We start from the raw sequence: 16,107 nt of genomic DNA, 5'->3' as shown, positions 1-16,107 counted from the left end.
TCAGCATAGATCGCGAAGCGTGCAGCAGAATCCTTTTCTAGTTGCCGTGCTACACGGGCCATTGCCAAATTGAACAGCGCAGGTCCATGGATAGAGCCTTGAGGCACGCCCCTGTACAGGTAATAGGTCTTGGGGCTCCATCCCGGGTGTGTGGCGCTCAGGCGTATGGGGCGGTTGTCTAGAAAGGACCGGATCCAGTTTTGGGCTCGCTGGCTTGGGAATGCTTGTGCCAATTCTGTAAGGATTGCAGTTTGGCTCACGCGATCAAACGCTTTACGCATGTCAATGGCAAGGACATAGTCGGGGATGCCTGCTGTGGAAGTGCGATTGATCACTCGTCGCAGCAACCATAAACAGTCGTGGGTACCCAGGTGTTGCCGGAAGCCAGTTTGTGATGGGTGGAGCCATGGCCGGACGTATTCCATGTAGTGTTTCATGCGATTATTTAGGAGACGCTCTATGAGTTTGCAGATTGTTGGTGTCAAGGAAATGGGCCGAAGGTTAGTCATGTTGGAGGGCTTCGGTCCCTGTAGCCCAAAGGTCATTGATAACGTCCAGAAGCACTGGGTGGGTAGCTTCATAAAGATTGCAAAGGTGCTGCCAAGTGAGCCCATCATGGCCCAGCGTCGAACGTTGTTTGCCTTGGTGGAGGGCAGCCTGGAGCTCCGCAAAGGTGAAGGGGAGATCTAGCTCCTCAACAGGCTCTGATACTGGTATGTTGGGTAGAGGGGGAGGAAGAGTGAGGGAAGCGTGGGGAAAAAACATAGTTATGAGCTGCTGTTCCACAGCTTCAGGCGTGTCCTTTAGAGTGAGTGTGGAGAACAGCGTAGACTTATGCTTGCGCTTGCCGGACATCCCACGGTACACCTGCCATAACTTGGAGAGGCCGCGTTCCTTGCCGAGTCTTGCGCAGAGGCTGTGCCATTGTTCGTTGGCGAGCGAGCGTTGGTATTCCCTAATTAGCTTGTATTGTGTTCTCATCTTGAGGAGATCACGGTGGCGTTTCCCATTAGCAAGGTACCGGGTGGTTAGAGTTTGAGCTTTCTTCCACAGGTTCGCCATGTGGGCGTCCATAGCCGGGGTTTTGTCGTCACAGTCAGTGTATTCACCAGACAGATCTTCGGCTTCCTGGAAAGTAGTAATGATCTGTTCGAGAGATTGAGGCGTAGACAAAGAGGACATGTGCCGGTAGGTTGTCCAATTGATTCGGGGTAGGCGCTGGCGTGTTCGGAAGCGCTTTCCGTTAAGAGTGATGAGAATAGGATAATGATCGCTGCCCCACGTTGTTGTAAAGGGGCTCCAGTCCCTGACAATGCCAGGCGAAGCTAAAGTAAGGTCCGGGGAGGAGTTCTGTTGCTTGGGATGTAGGCCAATCCACGTGTGTTGCATAGGATCATTGATGATAACGAGGTTACAGTCTTCCGAGGTTTCCTCGAGGCGGGCACCACGGCCATCTGTTTGAGCGTAACCCCAGGTCGCACTTTTGGCATTAAAATCCCCGCCGATAATGATCGGTGTTCTGGGATATTTAGATACCAAGTGCCGAAGCCAGTTGTACGCAATAGATTTTTGAGAGCCAGTTGCTGGTCTGTAATAAACCGAGGCTGCAATCAGTGGCTTGCCGTCCGGGTGGCGAAGGTGGACGATGACAGCCTCATGATGTTCAGAATTTTGGCCAGGGACAGAAATTTTGTAACACCCCAGGTCTGATCTGACCAGGACCGCCGTTTGTTCAATAAGTGAGGGCGTGCAATGTGGGCTACGGCCTGGGCCCCTTCTCGTAATTGAAGGTTCTGTAAAAGTCGTAAAGCCATAGACTTGAGGAGTGACCCGCGTTTCCTGAAGTAGAATTAAGAAGGGTGAAATGTGAGGGGTGCGGTTTGACGGTATGGAGCTGGTTTGAGTAAAACTACGGCAGTTCCACTGTACTATCTTAAGGGAGTGCTTCATTGAGTCAGCGCGTTTCTTGGTGCAACCTTTCTAGGGGGCGGTTCAACCTCGTTGGGCAGTCCCGGGAGTTTACTGGTGATTAATTGCAGCATGACCTTTGTTTCCGAGGCGTAACTGTTGGAAAGAGCACGGAGCCTTTCTGTATCTGTTTGGCGTTCACGCCGTTCCTGTTGAAGATCCGCGCGAATGAACTTAAGGATTTGCATAAAATCCGAACTTTCCTTTGGATGCTGTTGAGATGTCGGGGTGCGTTTATTGCTAGCACTGCGACTGCGGCGCTGGGTCGTCGAAATGTTCGGGCGCATACGTTGCGCTGATTTCGGAGGAAGCTTCGATGAATCAGTCTTTCGTTGAAGCTGTGACTGGTGAGGAGTACCCTGACGGAGCGTGGCAATCTCCTCCTTGAGTTGCGCGTTCTTCTCTCGCAGCTGACGGAGTTCAGAGCGCAGGCTGTCCAGCTGTGCCAAAATAGCCTCATTAATAGAGGTTGCGGCTGAGGTCGCATCTGACTTCACAGTTTGGGATTGCATCCCGCTTTCTGGAGCAGATTTTGATTGTCCACGTACGCAGTCCGCCCGAGAAACCCCGTCCTGAACGCGCTGAGAGTGCTGTCGCGGGATTGCCTTTCTGCTGGCACACTTCGGGTCCAGGGCCAGGTGGCCATCTTCTTTACAGGCCACACAGAAGAAACTGATATCTTTACTGATGCCAGCCTGGACCACCACCGAATGGGCCTCGCGTGGCATTGTCCAGCACGACCCGAATTTGATGGTTTCATTACGAAACATATACTTTATCCGTCCCCCACTGAAGCCGAACTGCGTGGCATTCTCCATTCACTGGACCATCTTGCTACAACGTCTCTGCTCCACTACCTTCCCGCATTCAAATTCTCACTGACTCCAAAAATGCTATTGACGAGTTCAACAAGGCTTTCTCTGACCGTCCTACTGTCCACCATATTCCAGCTATGGTCAACATACTCGCTCAAAATGGCACTTAAACTCGCCTGGCATGGATACCGGGACACATGATGCAGGGACATGGCAACCAGACCGCGCACTCTGCGGCTAGGGAGAGCCTCCTCATAACCCCTCCGCTGGATGACCAATCCCCTGCTGCTGTCTCGCCCACCTCCTTTCGCCTGCAGCTGGACCACGCTCGCCACGCGCGCCGATGCCGCCTAGCATCAAGCACTCCGCTCGGCTACCTACACGGCGTCCCTTCCCTACCACGCCCAGCCGAAATTTTCATTAATAAGACTCTTGCGAACGCTGCTGTCACTCCTCACATAATATACTAATGGATTCACCATGGGACGTCACTACCCCCACGTTGTCCGCACTGTTCAGCGACTTCTATCGCGGACCTAAACCATTTAATCTGGAACTGCACTGCATTCTCAGACCATCGATATATTATCGAAAATGCACTCCCAAATGGTTCTTCACCAGCTAATCCCCCATACCATGACCCCCAATTCCTTACCGCGCTAGGCACTTTTTCCCTTGAGAGCGGTCTGGCTCGAGTAGTGTAAGCCGGGGCCTACAACCCATTCGGGCCCTCAAACTGGACAATTAGATCCTCAATGGACAATTATATCCTCTACGGCCCTTGAAGATTCAAGAAGTGTTAATCCTCCCTCCCTGCTATTCCCATTTCCCCCCTCTGGCCAACCGGCCGTCCCTTCCCAATAAAGGACTTTACTACTAATTCCATTGATCATGATGGCCCACGAGAAAGACACACTCGGGGGATTGTCCATAAAAAATTGTTCAGTGGTTAAGCGAATCCAGTTCTAGGTCAACAAAAGGAGCAGTCTAGTCTGAATACTAAAGCAGAAATCGGAGAGGTTATTAGAGTAAAAAAACTGTGGTTGATTTCTCTGTCATTGGAATCGGTAAAACACGAAAGTTAAATGTGCAGCGAAATCTGCAGGTGAGCATGATTTGCGGGTCGGCGGCTGTCTTGTGGGTGTTCTTATCTAGCGACGTCCTGCTGGCGGGTCGTTTCGGCAAAAATGTACAGGCGTCATTTCCGTAAATCTTGGTGTATCCCGGCGTAAAACACTTTCGTGTTAAAATATAAAGCCCGAAAACGAACAACCCTAAGTATAACGTATTCTTTACTACTAAAGGTTGCTTACCCGCAAGAAGACCTTGTCTGCAGGGGTGCACCCTTTACATGCCACTTGCTTTGTTGTACTAGCGTCACTTCCGTGACGGATATGACGTTATGGAAATCTTTGTGAAGTCCGGAATAAAACACTTTCTTGTTAAAAATCTGATCAAATTAAGTCTAGCACGGCGACGAGTTTCTATCAGCACGAGATAGAGTTGACTGTTGACGGTTTATGGTGGATGGAATGTGTGCGCGCCGAACCGTTTGGCGAATTCGAGGCACGTGATGAGGAGGCAAGGGCCGGGGTACCGGCTATTGGAATCGCGTTTTCCTGGGTGGAAGCACGACGCCTTATCTCTTTGGCTGTGGCACATCGCCCCTGACATTTCGAGTGATGATGATGATGATGGTTGCATTGCAATGGCGCAAGGCCAGCTGGCGCAAAGAGCGCCAAAACAGAAGGTTACCTAACAGAGATTGATAAGTGAACAATAAAATCGATTATCAAGAACAAAAGTAAAAAAGTGGCAGATGACATCTACTTTTAGGTCTTTAGATGTGTGACGCGATAGCGTTACTTCGGCGTCGAAAGGGTGTTTTGGAACGTTGTTACTGCATTTACGTTTTATACTTTTCTAGCATTGCAGTATTGCAGGGTATAATAACGCGCCGACGCAGCGCAGGCGATGAGGCGCGCCGTAGAGGAGGGCTCCGGATTAATTTTGACCACCGAAGGATTTTTAACGTGCGCCGAAATCACATGGGCGTTTTTCCTTTTCGCCTCCATCAGAAAGGTGGTCATTACGGCCGGGAATCGAACCCGCGTCCTCGTGCTACGCAGCGCAAAACCTTAGCCACTGAACCACCGCGGCGGGTATACGTTTCAAGCCCTGAATTCAGTTATGAAAGCTAGATTAGCCGAAACGTTTTTCAATCACCGCGGCACAGGAAAGGCAGAGACCATTTACGCTTGTTTGACTTAAGATGTCTGCATGAAAAGTTGCGTCTGGGGGTGTTTGTCAGTTTGAGCGAAAAGGCGACACTGTCAGTGGTTCAAGGTGTTTATTCTCGTGGCGTCGTGGCCTGGCTGATTGTTTATTTTTTCGATAAGAGAGAAAGAAAAAAAGAAAGAAAGAAAGGAACAGAGAGAGTGAGAGAGAGAGATATATATATATATATATAGAGAGAGAGAGGTAGAGAGAGAGAGAGAGAGAGAGAGAGAGAGAGAGAGAGAGAGAGAGAGAGAGAGAGAGAGAGAGAGAGAGAGAGAGAGAGAGAGAGAGAGAGAGAGAGAGAGAGAGATACCTTCTTCGTGTAACATATAACGGAGGTTTGGAAAAATGGGGTAAAGAAGTGGGGGAGCCCAAGGTTGGAAACCGAAGTCCAGCACCCCACAATCAGCTCACGCTGATCTTGAGGTGGCAAGCTGGGCCCAGCTTTCTTTGTTACTGCTGTACGATGGCTTGCTGTACGATGCCTTATATATGATTTATATAAGCTTATATAAACCCTATATAAGCCAAGCAAGCCATCGTACAGCAGTAACAAAGAAAGCTGGGCGAGTTGGCAAGGGCTTATAGTGAAACAAAGCGCAAAGATACAACGACAACCAGGAGGAACCAGTGCTCCGTCCCGTTGTATTTGTTCCTCCTGGTTGCGTTGTTTCTTCGCGCTTCGTTTCACCATGCACCGTACAGCCCGTATTCATCCGGGAAGGCTTCGCTTTCTCCACTCTGAAACACTCTGCTGCACAGAAATTCGTGCTGTCTTCTCGGGCCATCCAAAAATGCCGTTCATCAATTGGAGCAACGCAACTGCCGATGAAATCGCACAGATCACAATGCCGCTCATAAAACAAGAACTTGAGCGCCGACAGCTTAACGCCATAGTCAGACAGGCAGACAGACAAAGAACTTTTATTTTTTGGTCCTGAGGAACTACGCTGGGGTTGTAGTTGCGGGCCGCTCCCACTTAGGGACAGGAAGGCCGTGGCCCTCTGCCCTTCGTAGGCCCTCTGGACGGCCAGGAGCTGGACAAAGAGGTCGCCGCTTTTGAGGGCTTTGTATCGTCTTTGTATTTAAATAGTGTCGCGTATAGCAGCGCACTGCGGTCCAATGTTGGGCGCAAAATGACTAAACCTGCCCCGCGAAGGGAAGGACCCCGTCTGGAGCATTCTCAAGGCCATAAACAACAAAGAATGTGACACTCGTCTACTCGCCGACATCGAAAGTCGCCGAGACCAATATGAATCGCTGGATACAACCCAAGGCAGCCGCGTGCCACCTTACCAGATTAAATTACCGCAACTGCCAAGCTTCGGTGATGACAGCGCTTCGACTTTTCAGAAGTTCACCTCTTAAATGCACCAATACATGGCGGTCATGACGTCTTCAAAAGTTTGACAGGGGGGTCCGATTAGAGTAAACACTCTTCCTGATCTGTCAGCTTCACTGGGAACCTTTCACGGCAGTGTTACATCCGCGGAGACCTGGATTGAAGAGCCCGAGAGAACCCAAAATCTTGCGGCAAAGGAAGATTCTACCCTCCTTGCCCAAAGCAAACTGCGCGGAGCAGCCGCAAATTAGCATACAACGCCGGGTCGGCACATGACAACCTGGCGCATCAGAAAAACCGGCCTGAAAAAACGTTTTGGGGAACAGCTTTCACTCATGCAGATGAAAAAGACGGTGACCGCCAGATTACAGAAGGCCGACGAAACCCTGCATTCGTATGCATTCTCCAAACTACGGTTCATTTCTCGCTGGCCGGTCACCCTCACAAACAAAGGAGGGTTGAATACCTAATTCAAGGAATAGCGATGACCAACTGGCAACAGCAATCGCTGTACAGTGCCCGAAATCCGTCGATGAGTTTTTGAGTATCGCGACTGCGGTAGACCGTACCGTGGAGCACAAAAAACCAACGCAGAACATTCGACACAAATGAAGACAAACTAGCCTTGGCCTTCCCTCCACGGGAGAAATCGTAAAAGCAATTTCGCCCGACACCAAAGCGCGTTTCTGAGCTTCCGCGTGCCGATCAAGGCTCAAGGTATCAATAAATTTCAGCTACGTATGGTGCACCAGCACACAGACCCGGCCAAGACAAAGAACGCCGTTTGTTTTAAATGAAAAAATACCGGTCATTTAGCTGCAACCGATCATTTAGGATTCCAGAAACACAGAACCAGAAGCGTACGCCTGTTACGGACATGATTCATTTGATGGCTCGAAAATTTGTTACGCCGTGGTCCCTGCCGTCATACCAACAATCGCAAACATTTCAGCCTTCCCAGGCAGTGGTTCGTCCGTAACGATCATATGGTTGAAACTGGTCGCGCTACAAACTATTTTGCCATGGACAGGACTGCCCGTTCTTGTTGTAGGCGAGGCTCGGTGACGCCTGTCGGAACTGTTTGTCTCCGCATAACAGTTGGAGCAATATCAGTTGTTGTAGATATAGCAGTCGGGACAAACAACGCTTTCCCACTCAGTCTAGGAGATGGTTGGTTCTGCGCTGCTCGAGCCGAGCTCCACGTGAAGCCTGCTCAGCAACCTGAAATCCATCAGCCAAGCACAAAAACCATCATTCAGTGCCGCGAACCTTTGATGCCGCGAATTGCCAACGCTGTTACTTTGACATCGGCTTTGTCTCACTTCTATGCTCCAGACACGAAGGCCCATATATGTGGTGCAGGCTGGGAACCTCTTTCCCTCTCACAGTCACCTCACCTCACACTTGAACTAACACATGAGCCCGACGAAAATCAGCCATTATGGAGCAAACTATTCAAAGCAGCTGTATCCAAAGTGCATCCAGCCCCCACAATGATCTCCGCCGCAACAAACCCCCGCACCCCTGTAGCCCTCCTTTCACCTTCAAGTACAGGTAACGATGCCTTCACCGAAATCGTTATTGGATAACAGCTTGGTCCTGGCCAACATGATGCTGTCAAGCACGTTGTCGAAACCCACGTTGACCTTTTCACAGGACGTCCGCATGTCAGTGGACTCTCTACCAAGGAATTGAACATGAAATCCAGTTAAAGCCTGATGCCCAGCCATACGGAAAACCTTACCGATACACATCCACGGATCAAATATTTTTTTAGAAAACGAAACAGCAACTTTGCTTTCGAAGGACATCATCCGCCCGGCCTCTGGGCCATGGCGATTTCCACCTCTTGTCGTCATACAGGGTAACAAAAACTGGCTATTATGTGGCCCTGAACCAGACGAGAGTGTGTCCTCCATCCGCTTCTGCGAGCAGATTACATTTTTGATGACATTGGTGGAGGTTTCTTGTTTGCCGGCTTGGATCTATGCTGTGTCTATTGCCAAATTCAAGTGAGAAAAGAAGACCAAGACAAAACTACCTCCATCAATGCTCTTTTAACTGGACACGAATGATTCTTGGACTGAAGAGTGCACCTGACATTGCCCAAAAGGCAATGCATAAAATATTTTCTGAACTAAAACCTCCAGAGTCGAGATCTCGTATTCGCACATACTTGGATGATGTCATCATCTTTGCGGACTCCTTTGAAGAATTTCTTGACCTTCTCCACGAGACCTTGACCCTCCTGCAACAAGCAGGCCTTAAAGCTTCACTGAAGAAGTGCAAGTATGCTGTTGCTGCAGAGAATTTCTGGGATTTTTGATTTCACAACAAGAGAAGCGACCACACCCCTCAGAGATCGAAGCCATTCTGCGCATCCCGGCTACGAGAACGCCAAAGCAGCTACTATCTTGGGTTAAAACTGCCAACGTTTACGGACGCTTCATTCTTGATTTTACCAATATTTGCGCGCCCCTTCAAGCTGCCAAGCGGAGTGCCGACTTCTTATTGCAATCTGAGTACGATGATTAATTTAGACCACCCGTTCGCCGATGACATCAGCGCCAATACTTGGCCACTTTGATCCTGGAGAGCCCACAACCATTGCTACGGGTGCATCTGAAGCAGCTTTGGAGCGGTGTTGACATAAAAACAAGCGGGCAATGAAATCTTGCTTGAACACGCCCGCCCATCCCTGACGGAGTCTGAACGCAACCTATAAAGGACATTTGAGAAGCATTGGCTGTGCATTGGGAAATTGCAGTGAACTTTCGTCATTACCTTCTTGGTAGAAAATTTCAACCGCTCACCGATAATTGTCCCGTCACCTGCTTGACCAGGAAGTTGAAGCCGTCTCGCCGATTCTCTGGAATATTGCTGGACTTGGCAGAGTTGATTTCTGTGTACAGCGCCACCCTGGACATCACCATAATGCTGACATGCTTTTCAGGTATTCATGTGCAGCGCTGTCTCAGACACATAAATTCCCAACCATGAAAAATGAATATGACTTCTGCAAGAGCACGAAGCAGAAAGTGCGTGTAGAACATAAGGAAGCAGGACCGTTTGTTATCACCAATGACATCCTATATCGGATAACTTCAAAAGGGCATCACTGTCCTGTTGTACCAGCAAAGATGCAACAAAGCGTTTTGGCGCTCACTCACGATGCAATGGGCACATGGATGTTAGACTCACGATGGACGAACTCCAAGAACGTTTTTTGTGGCCTAACATGCGCATGCGTGCCAGCTGTCCAGGAAGACAAAAAACCGACGAGCTGGTCCGTCGCAAGATGGAATTTATGCCTACTACTCATGTGCCATTCAGTTCGATCGCTATGGACCCCATAAAATGCCATCCAGTGATAAACAGAGCTACATTCTCATTGTGATTGGCTTCACCACACGTTACATAGTTCCAATACCCGTACCAAATACGTAAACGAAAAAAGTTATCAAGCATCTTCTCTACGCTTTTCATAGATTTAGAACTCCAAATGGTTGCCTGTGTCACCGCGGGAACGCCTGTGGCACCGCGGGAACGGCGAAGCAGCCAGCAACACGGAAAACGCCCAGCGAACGCGCAAGGCTTGCTATGATCGGGCGCAGAGAGATCACTCTTACAGCATTGGACATGATTGATGAAATGATGGAAATGATTGATGTTAGGAAGGAGCGCCAACTATCTCGTTTTGCCTCACTGCACACGCGCTTCCCAGGCGCTTTTGCCCGTTTGAACGATATGAGGTTGTGTGACGGGGGCACCGACGAGGATATCCCACGCCTTGTTCTGGGCCTCTCGCGCAAGGGAAGTCGTGAAGGAAAAGCACCATTGGGTGAATCAGCAGGACAACGCGTCCGTGGCTGGATCGACCGGTATGACTTGTTGGAGGTTCAGAGCACCCAAGCGGAATCGTGGTATGTCGGAAAAAGCTTTGGCATGCGCCATGCACATCGAATGGCTCGACGAGCCATTTATTTTCGCGTTATCTCCAGCGGTCCCGACGCTTCTGCTCGGATATGTAAATATCACGCCGAAGGAGCTACGGTCAGCTTGAGACAGACAGACCGGCCGTCCCTCGGGTGAGCCCACCACGAAGAGCGGCAATAGGGACACGCGACAGTGTCCCCCCCGTTGCTGCTACGTGCCCCGATTAACTATTTCGCGGTCTCCTCGTGGATGCAGTATCCAAGTCGACGACGGGAAGGAGTAATAGCCGCGTTTACACGAAGGAGACAGTTGGTCATCGCATTTGCTAGAACATTTGGATAACACGATACGGCAGCGTATACATTGTAACGCGTCAGCTTTAGCTCCAGGGCAGTGAAACACCTGCACGCTAAACGGCGAGCAGGTTTTGAATTGCTAATACGGCGCGCCTGGCATCCTAATCTTCCCGCCCCACCCTTGCTCAGTGAGGGATGCGCCTTCCTAGTTCGGCTCCTTCACTTAAGCGATGCCCGTAGGAACACAATACAATGTTATACTGCCGCGTGCTTGAAAGAGGAGCTGATTTCAACACTGCTAATGAACGAAGCCGCATGTACGACAGAGCGGCCGAAAATGCATCGAAGCGAGCTGTTTCTACCGTTTTCCCTGGTGTGTGACTTGTCGGTCTGGACAATAGTACTCGTTTCTATTTGAATGAACGCTTGTGCTCACACCAGCTTGTTAGTGCCCAATGGAGACGGAGAGAGATTTTTGAGCGGGCCAAAATGCCAATAACAGAATCAGATTAAAGAAAAAATCTTAAGGCTCACATGAAGGCCTCTTAAAAGTTGTGAATAAGAAAGCACGGTTGTCCAAATGGACACCGCAGGTCGCTCTACGCCGGGCCTTTCTCTGTGTGCCCCGAGTTGAAATTAAACCAGCTTAACCAACCGCACTCTCCGCTTTTCCATGCAGCCTTGCGCATGCCTACGCCCTCGTTTGGTTTGTGTTCGATTTCTTGGAGAAATCACTATTCAACGCGTCGCATTAATGGGGCGCTCCTTTTCTTTATGTTCTCTCTGAGGCCCACGCTATTAAGCGCGTCGAAAACTAGTGTAATAGTAGATGTGGATAAAGAGGGGAATAATGATAGGGGAAGGAGTATAGGGAGCGATAACGGTGCAGCAATAAGTGCAGAACCCCCCCCCCCCCCGCTCTCTTTCTCCGTCGCAGAAATTGAGACTTGCGGTATCTGCCTCCCAGAAGCCAACTACGGTCTTCAGTCATCACGTATCTCTGCACGCGTTTGAAGCTGGTTAAATGAGAGAGAGAGAGACAAAACTTTTTATTGAACGAAGGTGGGGTGGTTCCTCATTTCAGGTAACCATGTGCTGTCCCTGCTCGACTGGCCCTCTCGACCAGCAGAAGTTGATCTTGAGGGAGGGAGCTGGACAGCAGTATCTCCCACTGCTCCGGGGTAGGGGAAGGAAAAGGGGCTGGCAGGTCTGGGTTCTTGACACACTCCCATATTATGTGCCGTAGAGTGCCTGGTTGAGTACAGAATTTACATTGTGCGTCGAATTGTGTAGGAAATAACAGATGCATCCTGACTGGATGTGGAAACGTATTTGTCTGTATTAGTCTGAGTGTGTTTTCTCGGTTCCTTGAGAGCTCTGGGTGTGGTGCCGGGAATGTTCTTCTACTGAGCCTGTAGCGTTGGGTAATTTCGTGGAAGGTTCTGAGTGGCGTGGGTTCCGGTGTCTCCTCCGCGGCCTGGTGGGCGAGATCTCGGGCCATGAGATGGGCGTGTTCGTTGCCTCTCATGAAGGAGTGCGCCGGTGTCCACACAATTGCCACCTTCCTGTCCGGCGTCTTGCTTTTCAGGATGCGTAGCGTCACGGGTGACACCCATCCCGACATGAAGCTGCGGCATGCCTCTTGTGAGTCTGTGACAATGGTCGTGGTGTTGGTTTGCGTGAGGGCGAGAGCGATGGAAAGTTCTTCAGTTTCTTTGGTTGTGGCTCTTGGAATGGATGCACTGGTCAAATGCTTACACCCGTCCGTCACCACGGCCACCATGGCTCTTTTACCGCTGTAGTGGGCTGCGTCGGTGTAGGTCGTCGTCGGGACTCGGGAGTAAATCTGATTCAGCGTTTTTGCGCGTGCTTCTCTGCGACCTTCATGGTAGTTCGGGTGCATGTTTCTAGGTATCGGGTGGACTATTATGAATTTACGCCACGATTCCGGGATCACCTGCGACTGAGGCTGGTCTCGTGGAACCCACTGAAGTTTGGTCAGTACACTGCGGCCCGTTCGTGTACGAGCAAGCCGTGCCCTTTGATTTGACAAGTGGCCCTCAATGAGTTCCGATACAGTATTGTGCACCCCCATACGTAGTAACTTGTCTGTGGATGCGCTCATGGGTAATCCAAGGGCTTGCTTAAGTGACTTGCGTATGAGCACGTCGATCTTCTCCTGTTCCGTTCTACTCAGGATGACGTATGGAGTCACGTAAGTTATTCGTGAGAGGACGAACGCTTGGATAAGCCTGAGCGTGTCGCTCTCTTTCATGCCTCTGTGTCGGTTCGTGACCCTGCGTACCATATGCGTGACCTGTTCGATGGTCTTGGTGAGTTGCTCTACCAATGCATTGTTCTCGCCGTCCGCCTGCATGAGCAGACCCAGAATCCTGATTGATTTGCTTGGCTTGATGTCGTGCCCATCGAGGGTGATTTGCATGTTGTCGACATCTTTATTTGTTCGGCGTCCCCTCACCACGAGAAGCTCAGACTTCTGTGGCGAACACGACAGCCCACATCTATTTGAGTATTCATTTACAGCGTCGGCGGCGAGCTGGAGTGTGTCCTGCAACCCTCCTAGGGAATCGGGGCCCGTCCACAGGGTCACGTCGTCCGCGTACAGGGCATGGCTTAAGTTAGGTATTCTTCTCAGCTGCTCTGGGAGATCCAGGAGTGCGATGTTGAAGAGTAATGGGGAGAGGACTGAGCCTTGGGGAGTCCCTCTACTCCCGAGAGTGATGGGATTAGAGGTGACGCCCCCGATCTTGAGTATGGCTTTGCGGTTGGAAAGAAAATCAACAATGTAGTTGTAGGTAGTGTCTTGAGAATTGCGCGTGGCTGGCCATGCGTTCGAATTCAAAGGATAACAGGAATGATGCCAAGGCGAAACTGGAATGTCGCTCAGTAAGTGTCTGCGAAAGCGAGGGATATCACTGCCGTTCTGGCTGCCAAGTGATGCATCCCGCATCACTTGCTGTACGGCCACGTGACACGCTCTCAAATTCCTAGCTGCACCGAAACCGCTTCAAATTCTCCTTGGAGAAGTCAATGGTCATGGCCGGCGGAGTTATCTCTTTTGCAGCCAAGCTGCTTACCGTTCACACACTGGGCACAAACGGGTATTGAAGAGTCATCTTGTTGAGTCATCTTGTTGATGACCAGCGAAGCTGTAGGGAACAACATCATTTAGTACTTATACACGATGTATAAATTAACGACTTCAAACAGCACGCAAGCGTCTTTGCAGCGAAAAGTTACAGCTAAGGTTTAAGCTTCTTGAATATTACTCGCCAAGGAAGATGACGGCTGTCGCGGCCAAGTTCGGAGGTGTGGGGTGACCGTTCGGTACCCTCCACCATCTCTCGTTCTTTCTTCGTGCTACGCCTTCTGTGACCTGCCGAGCGGCGGTGTCGACGTTATCGGCGGCTGGCTGTGCACTGGTTCGTGGCGTGGTGTCGTAGCTCTCGCGTCTCTGATGTTCACGCGGTCCTCTCTCGGTAGGCAAATGAGGAGGCGTACTCTTTGACCATGAGCGCCTGTTCAGCTGGCTGTGTCACGTTCATTATCTGCTTGGCTCATTTTCTTTTAAAGACGATCGTCTATTTTCGGTCTACCTAAGCAGTCATTTTGATATTTCCGTATTCATCCCCTGTTTCCTTGCTTGACCCTTACCTGAGTGAAGAGTAGCGGGCTCAAAATTTGTCTTTTGCTGAAATTTCTCTTCAATAAACCTTGTCCTGTTCCTATTAAAAGTCCCCGTAACACATGCTCGGTCCTTGGCGAAATTATACCTTCGTTTCGAGCATGAAACATCAGTCTGTCCGGCCAAGCACGTCCAATAATTTCCCTATAGAAGCGGCAGAGGTGCCTCTCAGGTGTATGTCACAGAGCCGCTGGCATTTTGCCACCAGCAAGCGAGGCAGCCAGCCTCAGTGATGGCTCACTCTACGCGTCAATTTTCACAGCGGGTATAAGTGCAATCATCGAGACGCTACCCGTATCGTGCACCGATGGTGCGGAACGTGGGTCTTGCGACACAACGTCATTTTTGTCCCAAACTAATCTTCGTGACCAACGGCCCCGGGCTGAGATCGCCCACCACGCGTCATCTAAACTGCCGCTGGCGGCGACGTACGGTCATCCGAGTGCAGGCACGAGCCATTCACTGGACCTATTTCTCTGAGAACGCATTACGCCGCCAACCTCTCTCACCTTCCTTCACCTTCACGTCTGAGCTCGTCGGGGTCACTAGACCAGCGGGGCCGCATGCTCACTTAGTAATGCCACCTAAAAACAACGGGGGCCCGTGGGGGTAAGTACGCGAATGTACGCCAATGTACACGAACGGTATTGCAGCTTGATCCGCTTTCGCCCCAAGCTTTTGAAACGCGCACTTTGGCGCCTACCAAGTTCCCTGGCCGTATAGGTCTGTATGCCCCAGACTCTAGCAGCAGGGGAAGAGAGTTCGAGCCCTTTCTTCCATGCGATTCTCGTATTTCCGAAGCGCTCTTGGGGCCACTTCGCCGTTAGAGTTGTTTTATCTAGCACGGCGGAGAAAGAGCCAGAGCCTGCGGTTTTTCTTGAACACTGATCAACGTGAGCAGAACAGAGACTAGCTTGTTCTTTGTATTTACTGATTCATCCTCTTTGGATTACAACATGCCACATCTCACTACGCATAAAATTAGTTTATGCACGTAGGATAACCAGCCATTTGAATTCGGCTAATTTATGAAATGTCATTACTTGTAAGCATACACCAATGCCTTAGACACCAAATGAAACTAAACGCATGATTATGACAATTTAAAAACCTACGTTTTAAAATTTTTACGGGTATAAATAACAGAGAAACCACAAAATATATATTGTTGAGAAACATCTAATTTATTAACTGCAGAAACGTGTCCAAAGACATTAATGAGTTCCTGCTCAAGTTAAACGCAAAGCTAACCTAATGAACTTCCAAGTCGACTCGGCTAGGAAACTATCGTGAAGGTCTTAGCTGTCAAACTTAAAAATATATAATGCAAAATATTTTTGAGCATATTGCGTCTCGCCAGTAAAGCACCTTACTAATATAACACTTGTTTCGCAAACGGCAAACTTCGCTAGGAAATAATCCCTGCGCCCGGCATATAATCCAAAATAAAATGTAGAGACAAACACTTTCTACCAAAATCTAATTTTACCAGTCTGAAGAAAAACATTGGCAGCTCAGTGCGAGAAAAGCGGAAAGGTGGAAAGAAGGGGAATAAAGAGCGTGCTTTCAACACTGCTTGAATTGGTGTCACGTACTCGTAACGCTGTTTTCACTGCTGGAAGCAAGAAATTAAGCCAGAGTGGCGACTACTCTTTTCCAAGTTCGGCGAAGCAACCATGAACTTCGAGAGTAGGACCGAGGGCGCTGGACTTTCTAATATATTTTGGTTGGCGGAAATTCTTAACAATGTTTTTCTTTCTTTGG

Source organism: Haemaphysalis longicornis, unplaced genomic scaffold, assembly GCF_048455015.1.
Source record: "Haemaphysalis longicornis isolate Haplotype H1 unplaced genomic scaffold, Haemaphysalis longicornis Haplotype H1 scaffold_4, whole genome shotgun sequence".
NCBI classification, from domain to species: Eukaryota; Metazoa; Arthropoda; class Arachnida; order Ixodida; family Ixodidae; genus Haemaphysalis; species Haemaphysalis longicornis.
This window is presented reverse-complemented; position numbering follows the sequence as displayed.